This window comes from Ochlerotatus camptorhynchus, unplaced genomic scaffold, assembly GCF_037179485.1.
Source record: "Ochlerotatus camptorhynchus isolate MF236.1 unplaced genomic scaffold, CSIRO-AGI_Acam_v1.1 ptg000257l, whole genome shotgun sequence".
In the NCBI taxonomy this organism is placed as follows: domain Eukaryota; kingdom Metazoa; phylum Arthropoda; class Insecta; order Diptera; family Culicidae; genus Ochlerotatus; species Ochlerotatus camptorhynchus.
Window position 1 is genome coordinate 17,862 of NW_027040747.1, and position 19,001 is coordinate 36,862.

The 19,001-nt window shown below is 39.7% G+C and overlaps 1 protein-coding gene and 1 non-coding gene across 2 annotated transcripts in view; one reads left to right on the forward strand and one right to left on the reverse strand.

Moving 5' to 3' along the window:
- The first annotated feature begins 943 nt into the window (after positions 1-943).
- Positions 944-19,001, forward strand: part of LOC135705059 (protein bric-a-brac 1-like) — a 491,570-nt gene continuing 473,512 nt past the window's right edge. Inside the window, exon 1 of the mRNA XM_065226620.1 lies at positions 944-983. The gene's annotated coding sequence lies outside the window, so the exon portion shown is untranslated. The remainder of the gene's footprint in view (positions 984-19,001) is intronic.
- On the reverse strand, positions 8,014-8,154 carry LOC135705121 (U4 spliceosomal RNA). Its single transcript, XR_010517823.1, has one exon. It is a non-coding gene; the product is annotated as a U4 spliceosomal RNA (small nuclear RNA).

Genomic DNA, 19,001 nt, shown 5'->3' on the forward strand with positions numbered 1-19,001 from the left:
TTGCTCCCAAAAATCCATATTTGAACTGATTCTTAATCTATTGACTACAAATGAAACATGAAGGTGCCTAAAATGACACCCTGACAATTCATCAATGTTCCATATCCCACTTGCCATTCACGACGAAATTTCAAGCCCCAGAAAGTTGATGTTTGACAAAAAAAAATAAATCAATTGGGTTCTTTAAGGGTATTGAGGTAAATGCATATTCGTAATCTGCATTAAAAATGGAACCCAAACCTAAAATTTCATCAATTTTGGCACACTGGAACTATTTTAAATAAGTACGATTACATTTGCAAAAATCACCTTATTAGCGACCCTCGGTGTCACTTTGTATGGGAGCGAGCTGTCAGTTTGTCACTTTAGTGTCAAACAGTAAAGTTATTATTTTGCTTTAAATCATGATTTAAAAATCGAGATGAAAGTGCGTGGGGTTGAAAAAAAATATCGCTGTGCTCAGAAAACGAAGCTTTTTCAGATGATATATAAAAGCCGATATATTTTTCAAAATTAAAGAACCCAATTCGAGATAACATCAGATCTAGACGTTTCATGCATTTTTATGTAGTTAGGCATCAAACTTCTTTTTTTTTTAATCGAAAATTCACAGAGGATGGTGAACGGCTTCTGTACCAGAGACCCGATTCCAAGCACAAGTTTTTTTTTAAAGAAAATTAATCAGAAATGTAGGGGCGAAACCGTTCTCCACCCTACTGGGGTGATCTATCAGTTTTCAAAAACTCAAACTGTGACGATTTTGCGCTGTTCAAAAATAAGGGATATAGTTAAAAAGTTGCGGAATGGGTTTGACGTTTGAACAACAATTTTCATTTCAATTATTTTATGAACTTGGTTTTGTTCCCACATAAACTATTACGATCGATTCATTTACATCCCTTAATTTTGATCATTTCATCTTTATTTTCATTTTCTAGAAACCTGAAAACCTTTCCAAGTTCGACGAATGGATCAAAACACAGGTATTTCTATTGTCTAGAGAGAACTCCCTAGGCTTCAACATAAAGTTACTGTTTCAACTGGGGATTCGCACTTATTTTTGGATCACTCAACATCTCTAGAATTTCTGAATTTTCGGAATAGCGGAAACATTTGAAACACTATGAGCTACGAGATCACTTGAAATCTTCTTGTTGACGCTCCGTGTAGCCCAAGAATCGAAGAAGAACAATTTTTGGTCATCAAATTGAACTTTTTGTCTATAATTTTGTTTTTGCACAATTAGGCTGCTCAAATCTTGAATGTGGAAGGGCTTAACTCATGATATTGAGCTCAGTAAGCATAAACGGTCCCTCTAAGGCCACTGAGTCCCTCATATAAGATCAAACTACTTATGATGGACTTGTTGTAGCCTGGTGACGACGACATGGACGATAATTTTCACAAAACACGATGAGCAAGCAATTTGGCTAGGAGATACTCTTTAATATTATGGGGCCTGGCATCGATCCCACGATTTCCTGCTAAGTAAACGAAAACGGCTCTCTTACGATACCGAGCCCTTCATATCAGAACACACCAGTTATGATGAAGCTAATGCTATTACCGTTCAAACCCGACGGCGGTGTCCCTTACACCAGAACAAGTCGTCGCCGGCGATCTTTCAAACCCGACATGAAGCTACGAAAAAGGACCTTCTCCTTCACTAAGTTATGCATTTACCCGATGTTCATTATTTCGGTTAGGTTTTTACGGAACAGAATCTACAAAGCGTTATATTTTCGTAATTAATTTGAATATTTTCAATTACGTATTATAAGTCTAGTGGTGCGGATTCAAAAACAACTGCGAACAGTTATTTGATCGACTGTGGTATACGCCGTTTAGGGCATGCTATATTACTCCATCACTATTGAGATATGATGAAGTATTCGGTTTTGATACAGTTGTCATTCTTGCCTTTATCGCAAGGATTCGACTCTAAATGTAAGGTCCCGCTCGTAACCAATTCAAACTAGAGAATAGCGTATAAAAGATTAGGAATCATGGAGATGAAAAATAACTACCTACCTCATTTTACCTTGCTTCAAGATCATCCTAGATCGACAAAGAGTCTTATCACTATCAACAAGGCATAAAAAAGTAACAAGTACTAAGATGTGATCCGTTGATAACAAAATAAAATCCTGTTCCCCTTATTTTAAGCAGTTCGGAGTTGGCTTCGGGGGTAGATCTTAAAGCCAGTAACGTGTAACCGTTTAGTTACAATGTCCTAGATTTTAATTTGCGCAAGTTGTTTTAAGGAACTGTAGTGTTTTGTGTCAGTGTTGCGTTAGTAGGATTAGTAGGATTGTTGGTAAAATTGTTGTAATGGGAAAATGTATAAATTTGTGTTAGTAGGATTAGTTTGAAATCGATATTTTTATAACCATAATTGGGCGAGACAGGATCGCAAGCGTGTTGGGATCAAATGTGGAAGGAAAACTGAATAGGAGATGGTATGGATGGGTGATGATAAGCTACAAGGAGGGAAAATGGAGGAAATAAGGAACGGAGGGTTTTTGATATCTGGAATAGATCTGGGATGCTGAGAAGTAAACCGGTGTTTGTGCTTACAAGACGTGAGTGGATAGTAAGTCTAAAGTACAAAAGTCAACCGAGCAAAGTGCCTCAAAGTGCAGTGAACGACATTTTTCTATTCTTGGTGTTCGTTCAGGACCTTTTTTTATGTTCCACGTATAGATCCTCACGATCGGCACGTTTCGACCAAGTCAGTCACGACTGTCTTGGTCTAAAAGTCAAGAACCTTCCACTATCCGGCTTAATAAACGCCAGACAAGAGAGCATCCTCGGACGCGGTCCTAATTGAGAAGGAGGAAGACCCTTTTCGGCTCGACCAAGGTGGCCGATATTTGCCAACAAAGGGAGACGCCGTTGACCCAGAAGAGGCTACTTTGGTAGCTGCACAGGGATCGCTACATTCCCTGGTTGCGAACCGCCATCGCAACGCGCAAACCCAAGCCATTTTTGTGACCACAGCTCCTGTCACCAGGAGCCATCTTTCAGACCAGTCGAAGGCACCGATCCACCATTGTCGACGGACTGATCAAGCCACGGACCGCCATCGCGGTCAAACAACACGCACCATAATTCCAGTTAAATAAATTATTAGACTTTTCCACCCACACATTAGCTTTTAATTAATTTCACCATCACTATAGAAATCCCACAGTTTCTGCAAACTTTGCTCCTTGTAGCCCCTCCGAATTAGTCAGTCAAAAATCAGAACCTCTGAACACCAGAAGTCCGTTCAAAATTAACGAAGATAATATTTTTTTTTTATTTCGGGAAAATGGGGTTTGGGTTTGGTGCTCGTAGCTGCTCCAAAGGGAAGAAACTATTATAAATAGGAATGAATCAATATTATCCAGAGCAGAGTTAATGTACACGTGCATCCATCCCGCGTGATAGAGACACGCTTTCAATAAGATCGTAGGTGCCTGGTACATTTCGAGACGTATTATTTCTTTTTTGTTCCTACGTGGCTCATTCGTGTCGTGAGATCGGCAGTGTACCTACGTCCTGCGTGCATGATTGGTTGGTTGGTTGGTGATTGGTGATAAAAAAAACAGCAGAGAACTGTTGTAGTCCTGTAACATTCTCGTGGTAACATTGCTGGTACAACTGATTGATTTCAATCAGTTGGTATTCAGTTTTTGAGGGTTGAGAGATTGTGGTTTTATAGAAGTATTTCAAGCGGAAGATTTGTTACCGATCCATGCGCATGGAATTTTCATGGTTCAAAATATTGATTTAGCTCCACCAAGTTCAAATGATTTCAAATCAGCTCCTGATCATTCTCACAAAATTTGTTCTCATTAGGATGCGAACTCATACTGCACTTGAAGTTTATGTGGGAATTGAAAAATTGAACGTTAGGATAATTAGTTATTAATTGATTAGGAAGATGATGTTCTTCTGACATGGTTCATTTACTACTCAGAAATTTTCACGTAAAAGGGGGGGCTCTGATGGACAACTATTCCCTAAGTCATTATGGTGCAGGGCTAGAACGATGAGGACAAAAAATACACTTTTCTTATATTAATTCCCATATAAACTTCAAAGAGCCAGTGCAGAATCAGTTTCACTAAACTAGCTCAAATTTTGGGATATTGATTAGCCTGATTTGAATCCGATTGATCTTGGTAGGTCAAATTGATAGGTATTTTGCAGCTGGCAGAGAACCAATAGTTCGGAGGGCCCTTTAAAAAAAACTTCGTTGTGGAAATTGATTCGTGTGACTTCATCCATCAGTATTTCCAGCCTTTCAAGCTGTAGCCGACATCATATGATTCAAACATGTACTTAAATTTGAGAACTGTTCAAATATATTTAGACAAAAAGCATGGTGTGTTCGTCCCAAGTAGTTGTCAACCTGAAAATATGATGAGAAATAAAAAAACTGGAATGTAAATTTTGGGATGAATCCAACATATTTGTCAAACTCAACGGTCAGTATCTAAATCGAAAACCATGTTTTCTAAAATGTTTATTCAGCAGGCTCAATATCTTTGAAGGCTCTGCGGAGCCGAAGGACTAAACAAATATTATAATGGAGGTCTATGGAGATCAATGCTTCCAACGCATCGAATCTCGACAGATCCGCAAACCCTTTCTGCCGAGGATGCTGATGTTCGTTTTTGCATGCTTTTTCGGGCTCCTGAGGGCACGTCCATTATCACCACCTCTTCATGCAGCACCTTTCCTCTGTTGATTTGCTGGTGCTGTCTGGCAATGCACCTACAGCCACTACAGCAAGGTACGAACTGCTATCCGAGTTGCAGGGAATTTTGTAGTTCTTCAAGAAACTTCGTGGTACTTCAGGGAACTTTTTAAAAGTTCAGGAAACTTTCTTGAAGTGCAGATGCTAATGTAACTTTAAAGTTCAGCTAATTTTGTAGTTCTTCAAGAAACTTCGTGGTACTTCAGGGAACTTTTTAAAAGTTCAGGAAACTTTCTTGAAGTGCAGATGCTAATGTGACTTTAAAGTTCAGCTAACTTTGTAGAAGCTCACCGAACTTCAGTGAACTTCGTAGAGTTTCATCGAACTGCTTCGGTAACTCTTCTTCTTCTTCTTCGTACCTGAAAAAGTTATAAGACAACGACACTTCATACACCTTGCAGCTCGTAATTGACAGTATGGGCTGAATGAGGCTAATCATACTGTTGCTAATGTGATTAGTAACACTTATGTTTCGTTTGACTCTAATGTTCCGTTAACTGTTTTCACTAGAACACTGTTCTGATTTTGAATGTTTCTTTGGTATTATTATTATACTTTGTTTTATGCATTAAGACCAACATATGTCAGATGAATCATGAGCTAAATTTAGTGAAATTATTTGAAGTTCTGAGATCATGGAAAAGTTCAGAAAACTTCGTAGAAGTGGGAACTTTATACAAGTTTAGGTATCTTCGTAGAAGTTTATTGTTTAATGGCAGGGAACCTCTTTATTATTCAGGGACCTTTTTATAACTTCAGAGCTTTGATGAAACCTCATGATGAAATAGTTCAAAGAATTCCGCACAAATTCAGGAAATTTCGAGCGTCGAACTTTGCGGAAAATCAACGAGAAACGTAGATGTGAAGCAAGCCTTGATGAAGTTTTGTGGACTGCGTAATAATTCGAGGAACTGCGTATAACTTCATAGAAGTACAGGGCATCTTGAAAAAGTTCAGGGAATTTGGTAAAGATAAAAGACTTCAGGGATCATCGTTTCAGTTTAGGGAACTTCATAGCAGTTTGTCAGAGATCTTAAAAATCTCAATGAACTTCCTGAAGATGAAGATTTTGGAACCTCGTTTAATTTCAAGGTACTTTGAAATTTGAGTAAATTTTCTAAAACTTAAGGAAATTTTGTAGATGTTCAGGAAACGGTGCATAAGTAACAGGATATTCTTTCAGATATGCTCCCTAGATAGCCAGGAAATTTTAAAAGATCAGCATTTGCTGATGTTCTTCTAAACTGAATTTGCGAGTTGCTAAAAAAAAAGGATGACTTAAGAATGTGGATGTGAATATCATAATTTTTCAAATAGATAGATCAACTTTCAACACGGTATTTTCCAAATTTAAACCATACATTCTGGCAACATGATGATTTGATTGGTTGATCTGTTGCAGGTTGTAGCAATGGCTGTACCACTTTCTGGTTTGTTGTAGCGAGATGGTGGCGCTTGGTGGTCACTTTGTGGTATTGGTGCCGACACTCAGGCGCTTCCTTCTGACACTGTTGGTATACAAAGGCAAGGTCGCCCATTATCTAACCGAAAAGGTTATTTCTTCTTAGCGATTACGGACCATCGAAACCCGCAGAGAAATGGTCAGCAGAAGCCTTCTAGATCGTACCGTGCCAACCAGAAAGTGATTTGAAGGAACGGAACAGAAGGTCGGTAGACTTGGTGATATTAATAATTGGAATGGTAAATATATCACTAAACTGGTCTACACGCTCATCTGAGTTAAAGCCAACGATGCCCGCTCATGTCACTATTTTGCTGCAGCTATTTCTAGATAAACATTTCAAAAGGTCCTATTTGCACGATGCTCTTCATCGACTTTCTCTTCCATTAATAACTCAACTTCAAAAGCATTCGCTGCTGTGTTCAACGTTCTAAGCACAAGATATGAACTGCTGCTATCAAACTGTGTGGCAAAATTAGCACCAAATGCATTTGCGTAGGCGTGGTTATCAAAAGAGAAAGTCGATGAAGAGAATCGATCAAAGCAAATAGGACCATTTGAAATGTTCATCGAGATTTAGCATAGGTCGCGCCATCACCCAGTGGGTCACCGCTTCTGTTATAGAATTTATCTGAATGCTCGATCACATGAGGGACATTAAAAAAAATATGAACATTTTTAAAGTAATGGTAACAAAGTACAAGTGAAAGCGTAAAGGTAATACGTTCTGTAAAAATTTCTTCCACCCATTGAATTATCATAACATTGCTGCATTCGTAGCATTCCGATATAATCTATTCAAAATACGTAACATCCCATCTAACAATGTATACCAGTTGTGTTGCCGATGAATGGTTAAATTACGTTGAAAATGTGTGAACATCTTGCAACGGTCAAATCCCCGTACTTTTTTGATCTTCGATACACTTTTTGTAGAATTTTTGTCCATTCTATGTTTTGAAAATAACATTTCAAAAGATGTTAGTCATGCAAGTGCAGTTAAGTGTTGAACCGGAAACAAATAAACAAAGAATATTCTAATTGACCGGCAAATTAATGACTTTTGCTATTAGAGGATTTCAAGAATTTAAGCACTGCAAATATATGCTACCTTTCCTCTAAAATAGAAATGGCTTGTGCAAACGCAAATGAAATGTCGGTCAAACCAAGCAAGCTTCAACAGCCTGTATTTCGCTTACCTACACCTTCCAGGACTTCGAGCTCTGCATTTCTAACATTAATCGTAGCTCTTGAGATCAGCGCGAACCTCGCGCACGCCAGGATTTTTGGGTGTCGCATTTGTTTCTCGCTCGTATCTTATTCTCGCGCGTCTCTTTCTCGCTCGTCACGTGTCACTCGTTGCTACGGGAGACGGTTTGTTGAGAGTCTCGGCAGCACATTTTTGCACACACGAGGAAAATGTAACTCTGATCCAGAGTTTAAAATAAATTTCACTTATTTGAAATATCTCAAAAATCTGTATACTGAAAAAAAAAAAATGTAATCTGTGAGGTCTATTCTGCACCCATTTCATTTGATTTGCGCGGAGAGTAACCTCACTCGCGGTGAATTTGTCACCTCACTAGTGACAGCGAGTCACCTCACATCACTCGCGGCGCAGAATAAGGGGATGTATATGCAGATATCTGTATCAACATATCACTCGATCTAACCATGTTGTTGAAACGTGTTCTTCTGACCAGTGGAACCACAAGATAAAAGATTGAGAGAGATCTTCCACCAAATAAATGATCAGATCGAAGTTGAAGCTACACCAGATCAGCTTTTATTTCCAAGATAATGACCCCTTTCGGGGTTGTCAAAAATTGCCACTGTGGACGGTATTGCACGTCCCCAAGGCGGGGTATTGGTATTAGTTTTCAACTAGCAATAATCGCACCTCGGATGTACCTCATTGGTTACGATATCGCCACTGCGCAAAGTTGACGTGACTGGAGATGCCGGGAAAGGGTCACCAGCTCGCGGCTCGATCCACTAGCGATGGACATGGTATGACCATACAGCAACATGCGCAGCATCATTTCGAAAGGGATGCTCGAGATGAATAATCATATGGCGGAACGGGTAATGAAACTAGTTTCCAGTTTATTTCCTACCCTTCGGATAGAGGAGGGTTGAATAGAAAGGTCAGTTACCGGTGAAGACTGGTAGTTTCTAATTGGGTTTTGGTTTTGGAATGATATAGAACGCTTTGGAAGTCAAAACATAAATTCCATGAGTTGGGTCTCGAGTTTTTTGGACGAAAAATCCTTAATTTTGTCATCACCAAACGAGCATTCACCCAGCCTAGTCGCGATATCGCAGCCACCACCAAACTCAAACGACAACAATACGGACCCATTATCAATAATGTCAATTTGACAATTTATGTTACATTTGTTCTTCACTTTCCCCGCTTCCTTCCCTCTCTCTCTCTCTCTCTCTACCATGCTCTGCTTCCTCCCCTCGACGCACCCACCGGCGTTGCGATCTGCGTTCTCAGCTATTTTGCTAAGTCGCATTTAGTTAGCTTCTGATGCCTCCCAAAGGCTGGGGAGCTTCGTTGAGGCTAGTTGTGAGATGACAAGAGGCGAGTCACGGAATAAAGTTATTGAACAAATTTTTCACTGCCCATCAAATGTCGACAACCCGCACCAAAATCGTTCAAGATAAGATAAAGTAATAATTGTAGATTCACGTCGGTATTTATTCATTGCTTTGCGTCACCACCCGTCCTCCGTCCGGGTCATGCGATCTCCCGGGTCCCGGGTGTGTACTTTTTATTTCTATATTATTGACAAAAAATTAGCTAATAATGAGGGTGTTGAATTTTTATGGCCCCGCAGTCGGTCACTCGCGTTAGTGCTCTAGTAGTATAACACTGATCGAATACAGGTGATTGAACACCTGTGATAAGCGTCGCCGTATGCAAGGAGTGTGCGGTTGGTGTTCCATTTGGGCGTCATAATAATCAATTTATCAATTTATATATTTTTTGATAAACATAAATGCGAGTTTCTGGTAAACTCGAGTGCCGAATCGATGGTCAGCTTGAGTCATTTTGAGAGGTTACTGGGTACTTGGGGGAAGGCGATAAAGATTGTAGATCATATAAAATTTATTTGCTGAGCACATTGAAAATTGCTCATCGAGGTAGATGAATTGTATGAACAGCAATTTTAGAAATTTATTCCAGGACTTCTTTTGAATGTAATAGCCTCTTTTACTCGGATGCTGTGTCGATTCGCTATATCGTAATTTTACGGTGATTTGAATAATGTTTCCATTTGTATACTGTGCGGAACAATGCTTCTCTATACCCAGGGAAGTCGAGAAATTCTCCAGCCCAAAAGGAAATTGAACCGTCTATCGACTAGTCTATCGGGAGACCCCAGTGACCTGCATCGGGTCATTTCCGGAAGCAATCCAGTAGATCACATATTCCTCAACCGGGTGCATATCTAGGTTATCTTCCCTCACATCTGCAGATGATCGTACCCATATGTGCGGCACATACGTTCTCTTCTTAACGTCTTTTCTTTGATCTGAACCTAGGGAAAATTCCCCCGTCACCTCACCGCATCCCGTCGACCCAAACATTTCCACACCGGCGGCGACGGCCCTTGTTCTCCCTCTCAATTGGCCGTGTGTTAGTTGTGTATACTGAAACCGATCGGTCATTCCTTTACAAACTTGGCCAGCACCTATTGCCCTGGCATTCATTGTTCTCCATAGATTCATTTTTTCAACAGCACCACCCCTCTTCCCTACCCTTCCGAGCCACCCTTTATCGCACTTTCACCGAGATAAAAATACGCACCGATATGCATATACATTTTCATATTCCCAAAAACAATAAATGATTATGATGATGTTAATGACTCTCTCTCCCCCACCCACCTCCTGCCCCGCGTCTTTCGACCCCTTTCTTTTTTCGATTTGTTTCGGCATAGACAAGACACAGCTCAGCATCAGCAGCATAGCGAAACAAAAACTCGAAAAAGCATAACATAACAACAAGTAGGCAAGCTACCCACCCCGCTTGTCCCAGAAAAACGGCAGCAGCCGGCTGGCCGCGTCCGTGGATGGGGGTGGAAGGGGAAGATAAAATAATATGAAACAGCGAAAAACATGAAACACACAAATATATCTAAATATATTGTGTGTTTCCTTTTATTTATCTCCCCCATCGAACGTCTTCCTCGCTGCCATGCTCTGGAGGAACATCGATCTTAACGCAGCACAGAGTGAGAGGATACCCCACCCCCCTCCCTCCCCACTCGCCTTTTTGACACGCTATGGATTCTGTGTGTGTGTGCTCGCCAACAACTTTGTCTTAAGTACTTGCGACTTCGGAAGTTATGGATATACCTATGGCACTCGTTTCACGAATCGTTACGTTTGTTGTTTTTGTCTTCTTCTTTGGACAACATGCTCGACGTCGTCAACGAATCAAACGGCTCATTACCTGCAATTTGTTATACCAGAATTTGATGCTTCTCTGTGCGTGATGCAACCGGAGATGGAAAGAGGTGCGAATTATGAGAAAAGTCGTGTCATACCTGGGTGGGAAGGTTGCGTCCAACTTTAAGTTCTCTTATTTAAGCGTGCATTTGATCTAAAAAAAAGGTATTCATTGACTATTTCCTCTGTTGTTAACTGAGAGCTTCCCAGACCGCCAAATGCAGCATGCTTACTTTGCTTTTGCTGGTCCGAGGTCTCTCAGCCCAAGTAACAATTCAGTAACCTTTTGGCATCCACTCTGATCTATGATGGTTTTATAACGGCAAAGAACAATCCATTTAGAATAAATACAGCATTTCAAAGTGTAAAACATTCCTGCTTAGTAATTCAGCTTTTTGCTGTTTTAAAAACCTTTTATAGTCTGGCAAGAAAGTCAAAAACGGTCTTGTTTTAAAAATAAATTTAAAACAGTTCTTAATCCCTCCTTAAAACTGCTCTGTAATTCAAGCAGAAACGTTGTTTAGCATTAGCAATTGTTTGTTAATGTCTTGATAAAATATTTAATAAACGTGTTCTATCATTCTAAAAGCAACCATAAGACCATTTGGTTTTGCATTAGAGCAAAAAGCATTTATTGTTGCTTTTTAGGCTTTTAAATTGCAGCATACAATCCCTGAGAAGCCAGGTTTTGTTTTCAGAAGTCTGTGAAAAATGTCTGTGAATTTCAGAAATGTCTGTAATTGGGCTGCATAAAATTAGCAGAAGTTTTGCGTGCGATGAAGAGGGGTGGGTTGTCCATGAAATAGATGCGAAAATTTAAATGTCTGTAAAAGTCATGTTCGAGCCAAAATGACCTGCTTTTGACCTAATTGGGATTGGAAATGCATCCATTTACGCCGTTTACGTTAAAAGCAATTAATAAAAAGATAAATTATGACTACACGACAAATGAGGTCAACTCAAAGTTGAGATTAGTTCTGCAGTGTGACATAGTAGCCATGATTTTTGTACTCTATTCTACGCGCTATAAACAGCAATGTTGCCTGCTGAACAGTTGATTCAGCATAATCATAAGACATTGGTGACTTGAATCATTGATAATTTTTGTTCCATGCATTTGATCGAAAAGTAGTCTTCAACAAGCTCAGCTATCATTTTTTTAAAGTAGAGTGAACTGGTGAATTATGAGATTGATATGTACCGAAATTATGGTTTCCACATAGTAATTCCCATATAAACTTCTAATGGTTTGTGCCAAGTCAGGCTAAAGAAGTTCTAATTTTGGGAAGATAATCAGGGCCCAATTTGGAACCGTTTGAGCACTGTGGAGCGAAAATTTCAAATTTTACATCAGTCTAATGTACATATGAAATTTGTACACGGAAAATAGTTTTCATGTAGTTTCTATTGGGAATGCATATCATACTTTTTCCATTAACAAAACCAATTAAATCTATCTGAATTTCACATAAAATTCATGTGATCGCATGAGTTCTATATGATAAGTCACTTAAATTTCTTTTGACACATATGGTTCATGTGATTTTGTGGTGCAATTCCCAATTATGGTGAAATTCTAATGAATATTTTCCATTGGATATGTGATTTATTCTTTGAGTGTGTACTTCTAAAATGAGTAAATTTTTGGTCGATTATTGTCATATTCGAAAAGATTTATGAGACACGTTTTCTAGAGATTGAGTAGTTTAATCTTAAATTTGAGTCGATTTTATGTGCCATGTAGTGTGGAAATCCGTTAGTTTCTTAGTACTGGTTCTTTCGCACGCCAGCAACGGGGGAACGAGCACACCTTAGTGAGAGATTCAACTTTTAACCACCTAAATATAGAGAAATCGAGCAATTAATAAGCTTATTAACACGATTCTAAACTTCGTGCTCAAAAGTGTTGATGAATCAGGATCAGGGTTGCTGAAACGCAACATATTCATTACATTTTGCCAAATAATTACAGCACCTGCTTTTGTGATTATTGCATGTTCAAACTCTGGAAGCAACGCTATTTGCCTGGAGATTTGGCCACATAATTGACGGCCAAACGTGACCAAACCCAAGACCAAACGATAGGTGCCATCGATGCTGATCTTCACCGGATGCCTGAGATTGGGGAAGTCTGTTGAGATAGCGATGGAAATTAGTAATGACCTTGGAGATATCGGAGAATTTCTATTCGTGACATATGCGTTTTCGTACTTCCTATAATGTGTGTAATGCGCTATACTATCACCTCAAAATTTCAAGAGCACAGCTGCCACAAAACATACAACAATGAAACTGGAACTTCACATTTGATGCAGCAGACAGGGAGTTCCAATTTCATGAGTGATGTCACAGCTGTGTCCGAAATTTGTTCTCTAGAACATTTGAACTGATAGGGCATTTCAGCCATCATCAGGCAATTTGTGGACTCTTCAAGGAATCACCATTAATGATTATTGATCATACGATTTTCGAACAGATTTATCAACCAACAATACTAAAGGGTGGATCAGCAAACATGCAATGAACTTATCTTGCAAACTGAAGCACGCCAACGCAAATCAATTCCACCATCGAATAGGAAAGGATTTTCCCTAGCCGACGGTGTTGATGATTTGGCAAGGCAAGCTTCGATTTGCGAGAAAAGATCATAACAAGATTTGATTACAAAAGCTGATCCGTCTTTTTGAATTGTTGGTTGAGATTTCACGACGTTTCTTTCTTATAAACAAACGGGTGTCATCGTTACCTGTCATGATACTTATAGAGTTGTGACCCGATATAAGAGATATGACAGATGAATCCGAATTCACTTTTTCAGTGACAGTGTCTATAGACAGTCAAGTTATAGACCGGCCAACGTGAGTTGACGTATCCAAACAAACCGTCAAATCATATGGACAATGTTTGTTTTGGATGCAAAATGGCAGGTCTATACCTATGAGCGTCTATAACAGTGACAGCTCGTTCGTGTGGTGGATTTGAAAACGCGCGAATTTCTAATGCGTGTTGCAAAATGCATCGCACGTGTAATTTGATTAAGAATGTAAAACAGTGTAACACATTAAATTTTAAAATTTTCCCTTGATTACAAAAGTCTGTAAATGTCTGTGAAAAAAATAAAAGTCTGTAATTTAACAGACATGTCTGTAAATCTGGCACCTCTGTACACTTCCCATTTACTCTGTTTACAAAATGAGCTTAAAAGATGGTTCCTCATAGTTAAAAAAAAGCCAAATTTATGACATGGAAATCTCGAGGGATAGACGAAGTAGCATGAAAAATTCAAGTCGATTTCAGCTAAATTTACTTCTTTGGAAGAACCAGCCCACCATCAATGACTGACCATCTGGCGGAGAAAAGTAAAGGGAGCGAGGCCCTCGAATTCATAAAACGTTGTCGAAAGTTGAAAAACATACCAGCCTTCTTCAGATCTTGCAAATAGATGACAATCGAAATTACAACCGACAGCAAACCACTGAAACTGTTAGTTAGCGGAGGCTAGCTGGTTTCCGATCCATAGCAGCGATTTTATTCGGCAAAATAATCAACTCTTCGAAAATTTCTTTCAAGCGTACATCCCTGCATTGTTGGATGGTGCACTTCGGTTACCATCCGGAAGACGCGGATCTTTTTCGGGAACGATTGTGCTTCCAGCTGTTCAAAATCCAAAATGTTGTAAAACAGTATCGCAAACTATCTGAGTAACTGCTTCCAATCCATCGGGAGAAAACCGCCTGGAAGAACAGTGGATCCCACAGCGCAACTAAATATCGAAAGATAAACAAACTTTGACGTTTTGAAGGCAACTTTGCCTCCATAAATGCTGCCATAAATCTGAACGGGTTAGGATCAAGCAAAATGGCTTTAAATAAATACAATTCAGCCTGCAAGTTTTCTTCATAAATGCCATTTTAAAACCTTGTGAATTTGTTAAGGATTTCTTGCGAGCAAAACAACTTTTTAACAAAAACTTTTATGCCACCGCTATGTTACAATTAGTTTGCTTGTGTTTTTTACAAATTTTGATTTTAAATCTATAGTTCCTTAGATGTATGGTGAATTTTGCAATGAGCAAAGATGTAAATGCAAAAATCATAAAAAAAAATCTTTTAACTCGATCTGAAGAATATTTTTTTTTTTCAATATAAAATAATTAGTCAAATCGACATTTTACGAGGGTGGACTTATTTTTTTAAGAAAATCAATCTAAAAGAGCTTTGAGAATACACCCTTAAGAACCTCCTCCAGGGTGGGCCAACAAGCCATATTCTAGTTCTAATGAGGTTTTGGTGGATGCATTAATGACTAAATAGCTTTGACCAGAGTTTTATGAATGTTGTTTTACAGTTACTTTGTAGTATTTCATAAAACTTAAAATGTTACTTGTAAGGGTTTGATCTGCTGTACGCATGCAGGTTCGGAGGCAACTTTCAACCCCGACAGCTTCGGACAAATTATCCTTGTGAAAAGCCATCGTCTTCTACTTCCGCTTGTTTATTCTCGCCACCCACTTTACCACAGGGCTGAACCAGTTTCAGTGCAACTACAGTCAACTCTCCACATCTTGATATTCTATAACTCGATGGATTCGGTGGTCCCTTCATTTTTCCATGCATCGTACTATCCTTAAATCGTTATTTCCCCAAATCTATAGCTACTTTGGTCGATGTTCTATGTAGTGTTATTTTGATTCTATAACTCAATATGTCAAACACGGTTTGTAGGGTTTTTGATCTAATTTCCGTCCTACTTAACACAACCCCCGCTTAACCTCTCTTTTTTGAACGGGTTTAAACAAAAAATTGAATATTACTGTCAAAGATGGCCTCTAAATTTGTTCACCTTTCCATACGTACCGTTGGATTTGATAAAGAGTCACAAATGGTTGAGATTAGAGAGGGTCTAGGATAGGAGAGGAGCGGATTCAAAACAAACTACCTTGGCAACCTATGCCTAGGCGATTTCTAGCAACACTGCCAATGCAATCAAGATAGGCGCTTGATTGGCTCAGGCTTTGACAGTTCGTTTGGCTCAAAACCAGCCAGTCCGCTCCTCTCTTATACTAGACCCTCTCTTATTGAGATATTCTTTAAAATCTATTACTGCTTATTGATTCTACATTCGTTCTACGAGTTTCAATTCCGTCCTAATGCATTGAAACGCCATTAGATTTTCTTCGTCCTACGGATAAACGTAGAAAAAGGGGATTCGCTAGGAGTGTTTCTTTTGTTTTGAGAACAATGAACGTAAATATTCATACAATGCGCTCTTATGGAATTTATGTTGTAGTAAATAAACGTATCGGAATAAACCTATTATTAATTTGTACACGGTGAAATCATTAATATTATTAATCTTTTCTGATAGATAAAGGGTGATACGGTCAAAGTTTGGTCAAGGGAAAACGCGTGTAAATCGGTGAAATCGTTTATTTAAAAAATCAAATTAAATTTCTTTTTCAAGTTCAATTAGTATAAAATTCAGGAAAAATATTCAGTTAGGCTTCCGCTTTTCCAAATCCGAATTGCCGGGCCTTACGCTTGACCCCTGCCATCAGATTTTGTACAGCCACCTTGTCCACCTTCTTCGCCGCAGAAAGCCAGTTTGCCTTGAACTGCTGCTCGCCCTTAGCAGTTTTTTTGGTCTTCTTTAGGTTCCGCTTGACAATAGCCCAGTATTTCTCAATTGGGCGGAGCTCTGGCGTGTTGGGAGGGTTCTTGTCCTTGGGAACCACCTGCACGTTGTGGGCGGCGAACCACTCCATGGCCTTTTTACCGTAATGGCAAGATGCCAAATCCGGCCAAAACAGTACGGAACAACCGTGTTTCTTCAGGAAAGGCAGCAGACGTTTATTCAAACACTCTTTCACGTAAATTTCTTGGTTGACAGTCCCGGAAGCTATGAAAATGCTGCTTTTCAAGCCACAGGTACAGATGGCTTGCCAAACCAGATATTTCTTTGCGAACTTTGACAGTTTCATGTGCTTGAAAACATCTGCTACCTTTCCCCTTCCTTTTGCCGTATAAAACTCCTGTCCCGGAAGCTGCTTGTAGTCGGCTTTGACGTAGGTTTCGTCGTCCATTACCACGCAGTCAAACTTCGTCAGCATCGTCGTGTACAGCCTCCGGGATCGCGCTTTGGCCGTCGTATTTTGTTTATCATCGCGATTTGGAGTCACTACCTTCTTGTAAGTCGATAGTCCGGCTCGTTTTTTGGCTCGATGCACGGTTGTAGACGATACACCCTGCTTATTTGCGGCATCTCGGAGAGAGAGGTTAGGGTTTCGCTTGAAACTACCGGCAACTCTCTTTGTCGTCTCAGCGGCTTCCGGTTTTCGATTTCCCCCCGATCCAGACTTCCTGGCTGTCGACAAACGTTCCCCAAACACTTTAATTACATTTGTAAAGGTTGATTTGGCAACTTTTAGCGATTTTGCCAACTTTGCGTGCGAGTAGCTCGGATTTTCGCGATGCGCGAGCAAAATTTTGATACGCTGCTCTTCTTGCTTGGACGGCATTTTGACAACTGAAGAGTGAATTCCAAAATCAAAATAGGAGCAACATTCTACACACACACACCTTCAAAATGAGGGGTGTTCAGGTTTTTTAAATGCAAAATTGAAAGAAATACGTCAAGTTGATATTGACCAAATTTTGACCGTATCACCCTTTACCCTATATGGAGAAACTCTATTACAAAAACTACAAGGGACAGCCCTATGGGGTTGTACGCAATGGTGACGTAGGACTACGTGGTCTTATATAATAAATGCTATTTGTTAACTGCAGCAGGAGCTTGTGTTTTGTGTAGGTATAGGAATTTGAGCGGGGTTCTCTCTGTTCATACTCTTTAGTATGACGCGCTTGGCATAGATGACCCACAGCGACTCACGAAGAGCTACTGATTCCAATCAATAGCGGTGCGACTTCTTCCTCCTTCTATGGATGCTCATGTGGGCTGCAGCTCGCTGCTTGCAGCCAGTCTTTTGTTGACTACTGGAGAACACCACCACTCACCACGCGGTGATTAAATAAACACCGATTGGTGATACCGGATGGAATTCAACTTTGAAATCTGTGTTAGGGAAAGCGTTTTTTGCAGGCAATCGGTGATAATTTTAATTATCATAGCAATAGTTGCATATTCGTGCAATTTTCAAGAGTGACATTTTGAAAAATGAAAATTAATTTTAACAGATTCGTAGAAAAAAAAAATAAAAGAATTAAAATCCATCATCTCTGGATCAAAATCAGACCACTTTCATTCTGCGAAGGACTTTGGTTTTTGAAATTGCACCCCAATGTTGCCAGATATCTAAATGAAGCTGGAATCAGGCAGAACAGCTTTTGTAAACAATGACTTCTCTTGATGATTTTTAGTAATTCAAGGCACGCTCACGCAAACCAATATTACCGTCGGGTAGGGGAAGTCTTATCCTACCTGATGGTGATGTTGATTTGCATGTGCGAGCCTTGACTTTCAAGACATCGTCGAAAGATGTCATTGTCTACAAAAACTGTTGCGCCCTAATTCCAGCTCTATCATAATATGGGAACTGACATCCAATTGATGACCTTGACAAATGTCCAAAAAATACTCATACAAATTTATGGAGGTCCTGAAAAGGACCGTTTTGTCGTGATGGTTGAGTAATGCTGAGCTATTAGGGTGTTAAACACAGATGAGGCTGGTGAGCTGTATGTTGTTTGGAATGAGGGTGACGCGCTTGGCATAGATGGCCCACAGCGACTCACGAAGAGCTACTGATTCCGATCAATAACGGTGCGGCTTCTTCCTTCTTCTATGAATGCTCATGTGGGCTGCAGCTTTCGTTGTGTACTGGAGAACCGGACACCACCATACACGGTGATACTGAATCCGTTCAGCGGTTGAGTCCAGCCTTGATAGCTAGCTGCTTGCGGGAGCCTTTCGTTGTGTACTGGAGAACACCACCACTCACCACGCGGTGTTTGAATAAACAACATTTGGTGAGACCGGATGGAACTCAACTTTGAAATCTGTGTTAGGGAAATCGCTTTTCGCAGGCAATCGGTGATAATTTTAATTATCATAGCAACAGTTGCATATTCGTGCAATTTTCAATAGTGACATTTTGAAAAATGATAAAGTCTTCGCTTAAGCAGATGCCTAGAAATATTTCTGATCGATTGGTGATAAAATTATTGAAATTGATTCAGGGGCAGCTGAGTTATTAACGTTCAAAATCTTTCGTAATTTTGTTATACGTTCCATTTTCAGTTTTCACAAAGTATACCCCCTTATAGAAATCACAGACGTGGTCCTACGTCAAAAAAGTAAGAGGTTGTA